Source organism: Brassica napus, chromosome A8 (assembly GCF_020379485.1).
Source record: "Brassica napus cultivar Da-Ae chromosome A8, Da-Ae, whole genome shotgun sequence".
Taxonomy (NCBI): domain Eukaryota; kingdom Viridiplantae; phylum Streptophyta; class Magnoliopsida; order Brassicales; family Brassicaceae; genus Brassica; species Brassica napus.
Window position 1 is genome coordinate 12,875,188 of NC_063441.1, and position 15,791 is coordinate 12,890,978.

Consider the following 15,791-nt stretch of genomic DNA (forward strand, 5'->3'; position numbering starts at 1 on the left):
TTTGGGACGTCCGAAGTCTTGTTCCTTGGATATGTAGTTTCATCGGAAGGTTTACGTGTGGATCCACAAAAAGTGGAGGCGATAGCTTCTTGGCCCACGCCACAGATGATTTCCGAGGTTCGAAGCTTTCATGGTTTGGCCTCTTTTTACAGGCGCTTCATTCACGATTTTAGTGCTATTATGGCACCAGTCACTGACTGTATGAAGCATATGTCGTTCGTGTGGACTAAAGAAGCCAATGAGGCGTTCGCGCTTATTAAAAACAAGCTTACTACAGCACCAATTCTCGTTCTACCTGATTTCGACGCACCTTTTGAACTCCATTGCGATGCTTCTAAGTTAGGCGTGGGAGCAGTTCTAAGTCAGCATGGTCGCCCAATTGCTTTTTATAGCGAAAAATTGGCGGGAGCTCGCAGTCGGTATAGTACGTATGATGTGGAATTCTATGCTGTTGTCCAAGCTGTCAAGCATTGGCGACATTATCTCGCACATAAGGAGTTTGTTTTGTTTACTGATCACGTTGCTCTAAAATACTTGGGCACCCAGGACAAGATCTCGTCTCGCCATGCTTCCTGGACCGCCTACTTACAGCAGTTTACTTTTGTTATTAAACATCAGTCCGGGAAACTTAACAAAGTCGCAGATGCCTTAAGTCGGCGTCGGGCGTTGGTGTCTACTTTACGAGTCTCTGTCACAGGGTTCGAATGCTTTGCAGAGTTATATCCCATTGACCCTTTCTTCTCACCCATATGGTTAGACCTGACGCATGGGGTTCGAACGGATTACTCTTTGGTCGACGGTTTTATCTTCAAAAACAACTGTTTGTGTGTTCCTGCGTGTAGTCTTCGTCTGCAGATCATCAAAGAACTCCATGGAGAAGGCCATGTTGGACGTGATAGGACGCTCAAACTTGTCGCCAAGACGTATTTTTGGCCGACGCTTCGTCGCGATGTTGAAAGATTCGTTGTTCGTTGTACGGTGTGTCAGCAAGGAAAGGGCCATGCGTCAAACGCTGGACTTTATTTACCTCTACCTATTCCAACGCAACCATGGAGCGATATAAGCATGGATTTTGTGCTCGGGCTTCCGGGAACTCAGCGTGGGAATGACTCTATTTTTGTTGTGGTGGATCGTTTCTCTAAGATGGCACATTTTATTCCGTGTAAGAAAACAACGGATGCGGTCCAGGTCGCTCAACTATTCTTTCGCGAAATATACCGCATACACGGCCTGCCTCAGTCCATTGTCTCAGATCGCGATACACGTTTTATAAGCCACTTTTGGCGTTCTCTTTGGAAGCTGTTAAAAACAAGTTTAAACATGAGTTCTGCATACCATCCCCAGTCCGATGGCCAGACAGAAGTGACTAACCGAAGCCTGGGTAATATGCTGCGATGTCTAGTTGGTGATAACCTCCGTTCGTGGGATTCTCTTTTATGTCAAGCAGAGTTTGCTCATAATCACGCGAACAATAGAAGTCTCGGTTTTTGTCCCTTTAAAGTCGTCTATGGCGTTATTCCTCGGGGACCTTTGGCATTGGCGACTCTGCCTCAACCTGGCGAGTTTCATGGACGAGCCGTGGAGCTTATCGATGAACTTTCTGCCATTCATGTTCAAGCACAAGACAACCTTCAAGGAACAGCTATCAAATACAAGCGTGCGGCTGACAAACGACGGCGAGAGGTGCATTTCAGTGTTGGAGATTTTGTCTGGGCTGTCCTCACAAAAGAACGGTTCCCGGTGGGTCAATACAACAAACTGAAACCTCGAAAAATAGGTCCTGTTGAGATTGTAGAGAAAATCAACGACAACGCTTATCGCCTTGCCTTGCCTCCTCACGTTCACACCGCGGATGTATTTAACGTTAAACATCTTTTTCGGTATGAGCCAGACGACGACGTACTGTCCGGATTCGTGGACGAATCGCTCGTACGGGAGGGGACCTGATGTAGCATACATCCTTACTACGTGGTGCTTTGGTTTTCTTATTTCCTTTTCCTAATTATCTTTGCTTTCCTTTTCTAAGTATGTTAGATTTCCTTTTCTTTGATGGCTTTGAGTCTTTAGTTCTCTATATATTGTGATCTCTTGATTTGTAAGAAGACACAACTTTGATTATTGATTTATAAAAACTTAAGGGCTTTGTTTTAAACAACTCTTGAAACCTTAGTTTCTGGGCATTTTCTAAGAATTCAACAGATCTTAAGAAGGCAAGTTAGCGGGCATTCTCAGGATTCAACGTTATCTTTGCGTTATCGGTTACTATCGTTACTTCCGCTCTATTAGGTAGCAATACTGTCTAAGGATTTTTCATAAGCCGTAGGTATTCACAGTCTTTAATTAGCGTGGAGACTCTTCACAAAGCCGTTGGGTGTAGTTGTCTAGACTTCATAAGCCATGGCCCATGGGTAGCAATATTGTCTGAAATCTTCTCAAGCCGCCGCGTGTAATAAAGCCGTACGTACTAAAAAGTAAAGAATCTGTTTTCAAGCTATCTTTGTCTGAACTTTTTATAACCGTGTGTACTTAATGAATCTAACTTTTTATAAGCCGTGGGTTACTACTATCTGTTTTCAACTCATAGTCTTTGCCTTACGTTTTTTGTGCAATTGGTCGTTTTTTCATCCATCAAAAGTTATCCAAGCCGTGGGTACTTTTGACTCTCTCTTTGATTGTATTTCCTTCCCATCAAACTAGTCTAAGACCGACTGTAGTCTATGTCTGAAGATTTTTCTAAGTCGTGCAATGAATCTGTTTTTTTTTTTTTTTTTTTTTTTTTTTTTTTTGTTCAAACCTTCATTCATTCATTTAAGCAACTAAAGTTCATCAGTACTAGCAATCTCAGAGAGACTGTTAGAGAGCTGAAACAAAGCATTTTTTGCCAGCCTATCAGCCGGTTCGTTACAAACACGAGAAATAAATCGAAACGAGATAGAGTTGAAGGAAGCACTCAACACGCCAATGTCATGGAGTATCCCTCTAATAGCAACCACAGCCTTGTTTCCTGTGATTATATCAATAAGACTTTTTGAATCCGATAAACAGATCACGTCTTTGATGCCAGAGAAAGCAGCCTTTGAGAGGCCTGCAAGTAACGCTAACGCTTCTGCTGCTAGGGCTGAGGCAATATAGCGTTTAGTCTCGGTTCCTTGGAAGCGGTAAGACCCTGCTGAGTTCGTACAAATCCAGCCAAGTCCACCTGCAAGAGAAGAAGCATTCCAGGCAGCATCCGAGTATAATATGCTAGCAACTTCCGGAACTTGATGAGAGTTCGAACTGACGTTGTCTTTATTTGAAACAGAGCTTTGTTTTCGGGGAGGCAGAGACTCTTGCCATTCCTTCGCTGCTCTAATCGCTTTTGCTAACATCTCTGTTTCTGAGAAAGATTTGTCTTCGAACAAGAACTGATTTCTGCTAGTCCACAAGACCCAAAGTAACCATGGGTATAAGGGTTTAGACAGACCTGTTGGTGGTAGATTTGTCATCCGGGAGCTCGATATAAGGAGGTCCTCCAACGAGTTGCAAACTGCTCGAGATGGAATTGCCATAGCTGGTACCAGGTCCCAGACTTTTCTCGCTATAGGGCACTCAAACATCACATGGAAAACAGATTCACTAGCTCCACATCTCTTACAGTTTCCTTCAACTTGCATTCCACGCCTAACCAGAGCTTCCCCTACTGCTAGAGCATTATTCTTCAGCTTCCATAAGAACTGTCTGATTTTTGGCGAGCATTCGACACTCCATACATAGCGTTTCCAGTTGAATGTTTGTACCGGGTCACCATTGTGAATTTTGGTCAGTGCGTACCCTGTTTTGGTTGAGTAGCTCCCTGATTTCTCCGGTAGCCAGACCAGCTCATCTTCTTGTGCTGCACACGCCGATAGCTTCATGATTTGCGCCTGATATTGCGGTAGATGGCGTTTTATCAATTCCACATTCCAGTCAGCTGAGTTGGGAAGCATCAAGTCCCTAACTCGTAGGTTCTGGTTTTGTTCAGTAGGAGGTCCCATGGGTGAGATTTGGGCTTCAGGAGACAGCCACTTGTCACTCCAGACCCTTATGGTTGCTCCATTTCCCAACGACCACCCCACTCCTTTCCTGATAACTTCCCGTCCCGCCAAAATACCCCTCCATCCATGAGATGCTGAGTTTGGGGCCGAGCAGGAGAGGAGATCAGAATCCCTACAGTATTTGTTGAGTAAAATCTGGCCAAGCAGGGAGTTCGGGTTTTTGAGTAATCTCCAAGTATGTTTTGCTAGTAAAGCATCATTGAACACCTCGATTTCTCTGAACCCCAACCCTCCTGCGCTTTTTGGAAGGGTGAGTCTGTCCCATGATATCCAACTCATTTTCCTGAGCTCTGGTTTAACGTCCCACCAGAAACGAGTAAGAACCGATTGTATCTGTTTGCAGAGCGAGACCGGTAGTTTGAAACAAGACATGGCATATGTCGGCATAGCGGCAAGGACTGCTTTCAGTAGGACCATCTTTCCTGCGCCAGATAGAAACCTACTCGTCCAGCTCTGAGCTCTTTGTCTAATCCGGTCCACTATAGAGGCAAAGATATCCCTCTTCTTTCTACCAAAATGCTCCGGGAGGCCGAGGTATTTTCCTATACCCCCTTCATTGCTTATGTTCAGCTCTCTCTTTACCCGGATTCTGCATTCCTGGCTTGTTTTGGATGAGAATGTTATAGCCGATTTTGCTCTGTTGATACACTGCCCCGATGCCTTTTCATACCTGTCCAAGATGGTGAGCAAAGTCGCACAGCTTGCTGCATTTGCTTTTCCAAAGAACATGGTATCGTCGGCGAAGAGGAGATGATTTATCGGCGGGCATTTACGCGCGACTTTCACTCCTGGTAGGGATCCATTTTCGAGAGCTTTGTTACACAGCCCCGATAAAACCTCCGTACAGAGTATGAACAAGTACGGAGATAGTGGATCCCCCTGTCGTAGCCCTCGTGTTGGGCAGACTGTTCCTTGCGGACCTCCATTTATGAGGAAAGAATACGACACTGAGGAGACGCATTCCATAATCCAAGAGATCCATGTCTCGTGGAAGCCCATCTGTCGTAACACATTCTTCAGAAAACTCCACTCGATCCTATCGTACGCTTTACTCATGTCCGTTTTAACTGCCAAAGATACATGCTTACGAGCACCGGACTGTCTGAGGTAGTGGAGAACCTCGTGTGTGATCAAGACATTATCCGCAATCGCTCTCCCAGGGACAAAGGCCGATTGCGACGGTGAGATCAAACCCTGGAGAAGAGGCTGGAGCCGCTTGGACAGGATCTTTGCAATGATCTTGTAATGAGTATTGCAGAGCGCAATAGGCCGGTAATCCGCAACTGTCTTTGCATTTGTTCCTTTCGGGATTAATCTGAGATGGGTTTCGTTCTGCCGCGGGTGTAGGAAGCTGGACTCGAAGAAATCCTTTATATCCCTGTACACATCCTCTCCAATCACCTCCCAAAAGGTTTGGTAGAATCCCGCCGAGAAACCGTCCGGCCCCGGAGCTTTATCAGAGTTTATCGAGAAAACCGCTGCTTGTACTTCTACCATGTCCGGGATTTTTATCAGACTTTGATTCATCTCCGTGGTAACTCTAGGCGAGATCGCCTCTGCCACTACTGCCTCCGAGTTCGTAACACCGGCAGTGAATAGCTGCTGATAGAAGCGTGCAAAGGCATCTACAATTTGGCTCTCCTCGTAAAAAGATTGTCCTGCCATATTCTCGATGGTTGAAAATTTGTTGCAGGCTCTGCGTCCTCTAGTGACAGCATGAAAGTAGCTCGAATTTCTGTCCCCACCGTTCAACCATTGTATTCGACTTCTTTGCCTCCAGAAAGCTTCTTCCTCCGCATAAGCCGTCTCAAGAATCTTTTTTATGCTCTCAATAAGATCTGCATTCGGGCTTCTGTCAGATAGGGCAGCTTCCAAGCGTTCCTGGTTTAGGCTGATGAGTTCTTTTGCTGAGATGGCTTGTTGTTTTGCCCAGTCTACAAGCCTTCGTCTAACTTGGTTTAGCTTTGTGAGCACTGAGTCCGTAGCAGAGGCTTTCCAAGTCGCTTCAACTATATCCCGTATCTCCGGTTTGTCACTCAGCCTGCGATCATACCGGAACATGCCTTTCTTCTTCTTCAGATGTTGGTCAAAATGTGTGAGAAGAGGGCGATGATCGGATCCTTCAAAACGAAGGTATTCGCTCCTTGCTGCCGGGAACATCTCCATCCAATCCAGATTAGCCATAGCTCTATCTAACCGTGACTGAATGAAGTGGGTGTATCTTGTACCTCTCCAAGAGAGGGAGTTTCCTGAGAATTGGAGATCCCACAACCCATACTGTGACACAAAGTTCCTGAACGACAAAAACGATCCTTCCCATCTCAACGGTCCTCCCACTTTCTCAGAATTGTCGAGGAGATCGTTAAAGTCGCCAGTTAGTAGCCACGGGTCTGTTCTCCCTAGTCCTATCTCAGTGATAAGGCGCCAGAATTCTGGACGATCCTCTTTGTTTGGAGCACCATAGATATACGATACAAAAAACTTCTTATCATTGAACTCAATCCGTGTATCTATTACATTTGGTGAAGAGAACAACACTTCAAGATGCACATTGTCCTTCCAAGACAAGGCCAAGCCCCCACTTAATCCCTGAGGCGGGACAGTGAAGTGATTTTTAAATTCCGTGCTTCGATACATCTTGAGAACATCTTCATCTTGTCTTTTTGTTTCCATCAGGAACATTATGTCTGGTGAGTTCTTCTTGGCACAGAACTCTTTCAGACGACGAACTGTAAGGTCGCTCCCGATACCTTGACAGTTCCAACTCATATTGACTAAGGAAGAGGTTTTGGACCGGACCGAAAATCCGTTCCCTTCTTCTTAGTTGCTGGAATAATTGTAGCTCGAGGTTGGATCACATTTGCAGCTGTAGCAGGTTTTTTATTCCCCGCACCACTAGTGCCTGCAGCCTTAGTGATCCTCCTTTTAGGTGAGTTCTGAACTTTAACAACTCTCCTCCTTTTTATTACCGGTCCTAGCACCAGGCTCTTAGGACCTCTCTTTCTTGAGGCAGGCGAGCTTGGTCCACTGCTTCTCACAGCTTGTCCCTTAGTGGTCGCTGGAGCCTTGCCTTTTTTTGATTTCGATGCTTCTATCGGAAGGTTTAGGCTGACCTCCTCCTCTGAGTCGAAGAGAGGTCCCAATCTAAGAGATACGTGGACCCTGTCCTCGCTTAGAGTCCTAATTGGAGAGCGCTCTTGAGTGGCATCATACAGGTTCTCATTGCTCATCCCCAGGTTCCGTGAGGTAGACGATACATTAGTACCCCCCACAAGGTTCAAGCTATTTCTCCCAGGATTTCGTGAGGAAGACGGCACACTATTCCCCCTTTCAATGGGAACTAACTCTTCCAGGTACTGTATGTCGACTTCCTGAAGTCTTCCTGATTCAGCGTTTGCAACCCCTCCATGGAGGAGTGGGACTCTTTCCGCTGGGAGAGATAGTCGTTCCAGGGCAGATCGGCGCTCATTTGAAAGTTGGCTTCCGTCCCCTGAGATCTGCCTTCTTGTTTGTGAAAACTCTTGTATGCTAGATCCTCCTTCCCTTTGGGGTCTGGGAGAGGGAGTATGCGATACTAGAGACTGCACAGATTTGGAGATTCCTCTTTGGGACCCGCTGGCAACTGGCCTCCATTCTGTTCTTGGGTTAAGAGATGCCGCTCTGGAAAGGGGTTCGTTGCGTCCCGAGGAGGTATCCTCCTTTGTGAAAGAGAGTCTCTCTCTCGCAGGTCTACGGTTTTCTTCCTCTGCTTTGTAAGTACGCTTGGAGCCTGTGCTGAAATTTGGGTCCCTTCTAGCTCCATAGTTATAGCGAAAGTTCTTGTCTTCCTTCCACTCTATGTCTCTGCTACGGGAACTTTGCCATTGGGGAGCTTCAGACCGAATCTGTTTTCTCTCAAACGCTTTCCTTTTATCTGCATCCAAACGATCCAGAGTTCGCGTTTGGGAGATACCCATCCTATAATTCTCATGGCCTCTGTTATTTGCGAGTGCCCTCTGCGAGGGGCAGTCCTCTTTCTCATGTGACAGTGAGAAGCAGAGGAAACAGTGCTTCCCCAGGTTATCATATTCCAGTTCTACTTGTTTGATCTCACCTGCAACACTGATGTCTAGCTTCATCTCTAAAGGTTTTAACCCATTGATGAGTACTCTTATCCTTCCCTTTTCCACTTCATAGCCTTCTACTGGGCCCAACTCATTACCAATAGTATCTAGAGCCGGCTTTGTCCAGCAGTGAAGCGGTAAACCATGCACTGTGATCCAGAACGGGATGAGAGCCGGGAAGAAGTCGGAGACCACAGGCTCCCACCTCTGAAGAATCATCATCCACCTTTTAAAATGGAATGGAGCCTTTGCTAGTATCATTTGTAGATCTTCTTCCGACTCAAACTTGAATTGGAACATTAGAGGCCCCAGGTCTCTCCCAGTGATATTACCAGACACTCTCCACTGGCTGAGGAAGAAATCCACCAACGCACGAGTTTTCTGGATTTTGGGGTTTGTTACACGCCCAATGAGCGTGAGTTTGTGCTCTTCGATGAGAGATGCAGTATCACCCTGAGGAATTTTAATGGGGGGGCGACGGGCTTCTCTAGGTGGGTCTGGGATCCACTTCCCTTTGTCTTTTCTTGAGCTTCGATATGCCATTCTATAACACAACAGTATTCAACTGTAAAGGTAGAAACTTTTCCACAACTGCAGTGAGACGCAGTAACTTCCGAAACTACCGCTTGAGTAGGACCTTAGTGACAAGGTATGTTGTTGACTGTACTAGACAGTAAAACGAGGGCCAGCTGGAGTTAAACCAAATCTTCTTGCTGACCATCCGTGAGTGAGCAGTAAATTTGATTTTTCACTAACATCATCTTCCCAACCAGATCTGTAATAAATGCTTCACAAGACGACATAATACTCTGGGGGAAAGGGTGGTGCTCCAGGGGAATCAGATCCGTCGCAGATCTACGATATCAGAAAGTAGATGCGGTGGTTCATGGTTGAGATGCGGCTGAGCGGGGAGGTTGATACGGTGGTGAAAGGTGTTTGACAAAAGGTAGCGAAACCCTTGGTAACTGTGCCTGGGAGAATATTTTAATCTCTCTGTTTAGCTTGACTTGTGTCTGTGGGGTTTATTTCCAATGAATCTGTTTTAGATTCAGTTTTTGTTTGAAGATTCTTCATAGCCTTAGACATTAGTCATTTTCTGCCTAAAGACTTTTTAAGCCGATAGTAGTTTTTGTAAAGTCATAGCCTTTGTCTAAAACGTTTTTTTAGCAAAGCCGTTGATCTTTTCTAAGCCGTAGGTACTAATGTATAATTGAACACTTTTGCAACCAACCTTTGTTTAAAGACTGTTTTGAAAGCCGTGGCTACTAATGTGATGAATACATTTTCAATCAAAGTCTTTGTCAAAAGACTTTTTTGCAAGCCGTGTATACAAAATTAGATGAGGGCGTTTTCAGTCACAGTACATGTCTGAATCAGGAGACACAAATCCCTAAAACAGAGAGATGTAAAACTCAAAAAGTCAAACCTCAGGATTGGTGGAGAAGATAAAACAATGGTGTTCATGGAAGTTAAACCTTAAAAAAGTACCTTAAGGTAGAAAGCCAGCGGAAACAATCACAAGGCTAATCGTCATCCCAACCGAAGAGATTTAGAAAACATTCCCATTTGCTTTATTAGTTTTAAAAGAAAATTCCTTAAAGAGATGAAACTAATGAACTGATACTCACGATAAGTAGAAGCCTACGACCTGCTTTGTCCACCAACCATGTTGTTGATATTGCAGTCGCCACTACTCGCTGTAACTCCTATAATTAAAAACATCAAAACATATATGAAACTATGGAACTATATGAAACAAGAAACATCACATGTTCTTAAGGCAAGGTCCTACCTGCAGATTCAAAGATTGTACTAGAATAAAACAGGGCACCATTGATTCCACCGAGTTGTTGAAGTACATGCAACCCTATACCAACCTATTTTGCACACACAACAAAATAAAACTGGAGTTTAAGATAAATGCTTCTTATGGTATAAAAAGTATTAACTAAAGGGAAGATCTATGCACCCTAAGACGGAAATAGTATCTCCTACGCTTGAGATCTACAAACCGAACTGTAGATGATCTCGTTGTAGATGATGCTACAGATCTCTGCACATTTGAATAAAAGTGTTTAAACATCTTTCTTCTTGCTAATTTTTTGAAACCAAAAACATTTTCAGTGGTAATATTACCTTTATCTCATTAACCTCAACGGTAATATCCGTCTCAATCCTCCTCTCATGTTCTGTGGAGCTATCTCAGCGATATATACAAGCACCTAAGACCATTTGAGAAAGAGTTGCATAAGTACACCTAACGTGTTCTTTTCATAAGCAAGAACAAACTAGATGAGTTCAGTGGTTACCGTGTAAGAGATGATACAGACACCAAACCAAAGCCTTCTAAAAGCCGTCCCATGTACAGAAAAGAAATCCTACAAAACCAGATATGGAGTCAACCAACCAACATGTTCAGAAGCTGAATGAAGAAATTGGATGACAACAGATACTCACTTTCGCAAATGACATGCATATCCATCCAATGATATTGGGGATTATAGAATCATCAGAGACTATTCACCAAAAGACTTCAAGGAAAAAACAAGAAAGAAGAATTTATTACTAATAATCAAGAATCAGCAAAAGAATATTACCCCTTTTCTTCCAATGTATTCAGCGATCTGACCACTAGCAATTGCACCAACCATAGCACCCACATTGGACAGAGAACCAAACACATAGTACTAATACATGGAGCAAGAGAACAAAGTCAAGAGATTATCAAACAAGCCCATTATAGAAACCAGACAACACTAGACAGAGATAGGTCTGTTACCTCAGATACAGTTAAACCAAGATCTTTGGTGATTGCAGCTTGAGTTGGAGAGGAATAACCAGATTGAACAAAAAGATACAAACAAAACAGAGTTTCCTATCAAAATGTCAAACCTTTGAAACAAAAAAGTCAAAAAGTTTGGATACAGTGAATCCGAATTGAACAGGACCAAGAGCAACCAGAGCCCGGCTCTTGACCACAACAACAGGGGTTGTTTCTCTGGGTCCATGGGTCCAGAAATATTTTAGTCTCATTTTATTAATTTTAATTTTTAAGGATCCATTTCAAATTGTTAAACTATGAAATATTTGATAAAATTGTAATAAAGGGCCCATAATTAACTTAAACTAAGTCATATATAACAAAACAAAACCCAAAAAATCTGTATGTTTCACCATTTTATAATTTTCCCGATGAAAATAATTCTATTGGTTTAACTTAATGAAATGCAATTAGTAACAATAAAACGATATAAAGCTAAAGAACGATATCTTATCCCAATGAAAATAATTCATCTGCTAGAAAAAATAATCCATCTGCTAGACAAAAATTTGTTAGAAATGAATATTCATTGATCTTTCAAACATAAAATAAAATAGTATAATTAAATAATGAAGAATGATAGATAAAAACCAAAAAATTACCAAATGACAAATGAGATACGGTTTTAAAATTTTGCTTTAAGTTATACTACCAATATAAGCAAATAATACAATATAAAAATTAAAAACATAGCCATTCTTAAATACATTTTTGAACAAATAGTTATTCTTAAATTTAATCAATTGAAAAATGAAAAAGAAAACCCACATGATTGTACTGGTTAAATTCTAGTAAATATTGTTTGGTCAATGAAATTTCATAGTCAAAATTTTATCCAGCGTATAGTAAGCATAATCAAATTATATAATGCATAATATAATGGTCTAGTGTTGTGTACGGCAGTCTCCTTAATCTGATAAGGGCCTGGCTCAAACCGCAACATGGTTTCCTCACATTCATAGCTCATTGTACCTTTCTCCGCGATCCAAACCGCATCTTACTCCTCTCTTTGATAGCTTTTATAATCTCTCTCCCAATATTACCGCTCAATTCTTCTTCAATAGCAACCACTGAAACTTTGAGAAGCTGAGACATGACTAAGTCGACTTTGTTGTAACTGCATATCAATCCTTTTCAAGACTTGAAATCAGTAAAGAACCAATATGAATTACTTATATTGATTTCGTGCACTTAAATTTTGGGAGGATGCTTTAATATCATCAAACTGAATATGAGGAAAAATAAGAAAAGAAAAAACAGCAGCCAATGCAAATATGATACCACGTCCTTTTTAGTGCGGTATCTCTTCTAGCACCCAATGTTTCATTGTGAAAAAATGGACATGGCTAGCTGTGTTTAAGGGAAACATGCAGTTTGATGGATGAATGTTAATCATGAGATGTATGAAAGTGTGTGATATGGATATCTGTTCAGGTATCAGTAAAAAGCAATCACATTCACATGGCTTCTTCACTACAAGAAATGAATTATTAATTTCAACAAGCAATCAGAGCTTTTTGATGTTAGGTTGTAATGTAGATTACTTCAAATATGTAACATGAGACTTTAGAGGTTGATAAACCATGTGATTGATCTTTACAATTTAATATATATGTATATATATATATATAAAGATGAATATATTATATATCTCTATGATCTTGTAAATATTCCTCAAAATCGTCAAGTCTAACCAAATTTAACAAGATGAAGAAGATGGAAGAAGAGTTTCAATACATGTCTTACTTGTGATACCAGTTGGCACACCATAACAGACTGGCGAAGCCCCAATCAAGTTTGGCAGCGTACACACTTTTCAGCCAAAGCTATGAATGAACCGATTTTGTGTCCATGCTTGAGGTTGCACTCAAGCTGCCTTGACTCATCAACATTCGATTGAGATGACTTCTTACGAGAAGACGGTTTCCTTGTATTCTTGTTGTTGCCTTTTAGGTTCATGGCTGCAAATTCATTAGCTAATGACTGACACTGGCTGCAACCACCCTCTGAAGAAGATAACGAATCTGACCTCTCTCTCAACCAAGCCTCCAACAAAGCTTTCCCAAACTGATAAATGTCTCGGTCCTAAAACGATGGTTAGGATGAAACCTGAAATATTCTACAAAATGTCAAGAAATATGACAAGACGATGGTTAGGATGAAACCTGTATTCATTTTCTTATTTTTCTTTGTTCACCAAAATTTTCAGTCTTTCTATGTTTTTTTCTCTTTTTATTTTAACATAGCAATCATTTATACATTTATATATACATGTATTGTTGATTTGGAGAGAAGGCCGCCGGCAACGGCGGATGAAACCCCGGCTACTCTACTTTTGGTAGAAAGGGTTTTAAGAAAGAGAGAAAGTCAACAATAGTATTCTTATTCCACAAGTTTGCAGATTTGTGAGCATCACACCAAGCATTCAAAGTCAAAGGTTGCCCTGCCTTAAGTTATATTCCATTTCTTGGGTTCCATTTCATATATCGTACCACACGAATGGATGCATCCCAATGCTCCTATTTTGGAGCCTGCAAAAATTGGGAAAGAGTATGAGTTGTATACGGCAACTAAGGTTTCATTACTCTCAAGTAAATCAATCTTCAAACTAAAAATTTATATCTAGTCAGTTCTGAAATTGTCGCACCTTTAACCAACACAAGTTAGTAATTCTGATCCACTGGAAACCATGCAGGCTTTACATCAAGAAGTCTTGCTTCAGTGATAGTGTCAAGAGCAAAATTTTGTTGCATAAGTAGATCCCTGAAGCATTACAAGTTACTTCTATACCCCAAAAAAGTACTTGAGAAGACCTATGTCTTTCATCTTAAATCAATTACTCAAGTAGGCCTTGAATTTTGAAATCACATGTGGAGAACTTCCCATGATGATTAAATCATCTACATAGATGAGTACATGAATTTAAATATCTTTACTCTCAAATACAAATAATGAGTAGTTCAGATATTGATTGCACAAAACCATATTCTTTTATCACTTTTGTCAACTTGACAAAGCAGCATCTCAATGCGTTTTAAGACCATAAAGACATTTGTGTAATCGACATACTTCATTCTTGTCCGCCACAGAAATCCATGTAGCAATTTCATAAACACCTCCTCCACAAGGTCACTATGCAAAAATGCATAATGCACATCCACCTGTTGTACTTCCAAATCTCTGGCAGCCACTACCTCAAGAAAGCATTTTGTTATCATTTTTCGCAACTAGTGCAAATGTTTCTGTAAAATCTTCTCCTTCTACTTGGTGATTACCAAACTTTAGCTTTATATCGTGCTATTGTTCCATTTGCTATATTTGATACAATAGACTCATCAACAACCTAAAGCCTTTTTCTCTGGAGGCAAGTCTTCAACAGTTCATGTTCCACTATCTTCAAGAGATACTATTTCATGTTTCATGGCTCCTCAAAAATTTGGATCTTCAACAGCTTGAGAATAATGCTGGGGAATCTCCTGATTGGCAATTGCTGCAAGGTAGCACCTATGATTCTCAGAAAACCGAGCACATGGGAAAGAAGTATTCAATCGGATAATAAGATGTCTCATGTATCGTATTTGTAACAAATCTTCAATTCTAGTCGGCTTAATCTTATGTATGTGGCCATGGCCAAGTAACTCTTCTTTCACTGGTGTATCATGTACTTCCATGTCTTGATCATGTCCATCTCCATCGCTTGGGTTCAAGATATCATCACCTGCATTCAAGTCATCATCGTGTGTCATCTCAACTCCATCGAACTTTTGTGTTGAAGATTCTTCTTCAGACTCTGTTTCCTCTACCATCGGCAATGGTGTTTCCTCTACTAAAAATGGTAAAGTCAGAGGCGTCGTCAGCTGATTCAAATTTTCCACATCTACCACTGGAGTAGCCAACCTTGACGCAGACAATATATGTTTATCGTTCTCCAACTCAATCATCATCGAAAAATATAACATCATGAGTCTGCTTACAGCTCAGAAAGATCGATCACTTGTCATATTTCTTGACATTTTGCAGAATATTGTCATCCTTTGAATCTGTAACTAGGCACAAGTCTGCTTTTTTTTTTTTGTTAACATCAGAATGGTCATGAAAATAGAGAACCTTTTTTTTTCTTGTGTTAGATCCTTTTACATCCTTATCACTTTCCTGTACATGTTTTAAATTGTTTAACTGTCATGTTAAGTCCTCCTCATCTGAAACTGATTTTTAATTAGATGCTTCCTTGGGAAAATATTCCAATACTAAGGAAACATGAGGTGTATCGAATTTCTTCCGTAGGTTAGCCTATTTGATGTGCTAAACCCTTGAATCTTGAATCTTGAATCTTGAATCTTGAATGTTTAGGTTTTTTTTTTTTTTTTGACAGCAAAGAATTTACAGATTCATATTGACTCTGTAAACCAAATCGGTAACTCCACATCCAAGTGAACGACGAAAGATGATTGTTTTCTAGCACTGCGTGCTAAGCTATCCGCCCGTAGGTTCTCCGTCTGTGGTACATGAATGATGTCTGAGTTGAGAAAACTATTTTTTAAAAACTTAATGTCTTCCAGATAACTTCCAAATGCTTAGGTTTGTTTAGGTTTTGTTTAATTATTCTAAACCCTTTGTGATCATTTCTAATATGTTGGTTGTAACTGTGTTACAGCCTATCCCTTTGTCTCTAGTCTTACACAGTTGATGAAGCTTGAAAATCTTTTGTATCATTGTGTAGTTATTTCTCGATTCTCTAAGAGGGGTGTATTCAATTGGGAATTTTAGGTGATTTGCAACAAAATGATAAATCCA

The 15,791-nt window shown here is 41.3% G+C and overlaps 1 long non-coding RNA gene across 1 annotated transcript; it reads left to right on the forward strand.

Annotated features, from left to right (window-relative positions):
* Positions 1-8,740: 8,740 nt before the first annotated feature.
* On the forward strand, positions 8,741-9,418 carry LOC125577383. Its single transcript, XR_007315808.1, has 2 exons — positions 8,741-8,825; positions 8,950-9,418. It is a non-coding gene; the product is annotated as an uncharacterized LOC125577383 (long non-coding RNA).
* The last annotated feature ends 6,373 nt before the right edge of the window (positions 9,419-15,791 follow it).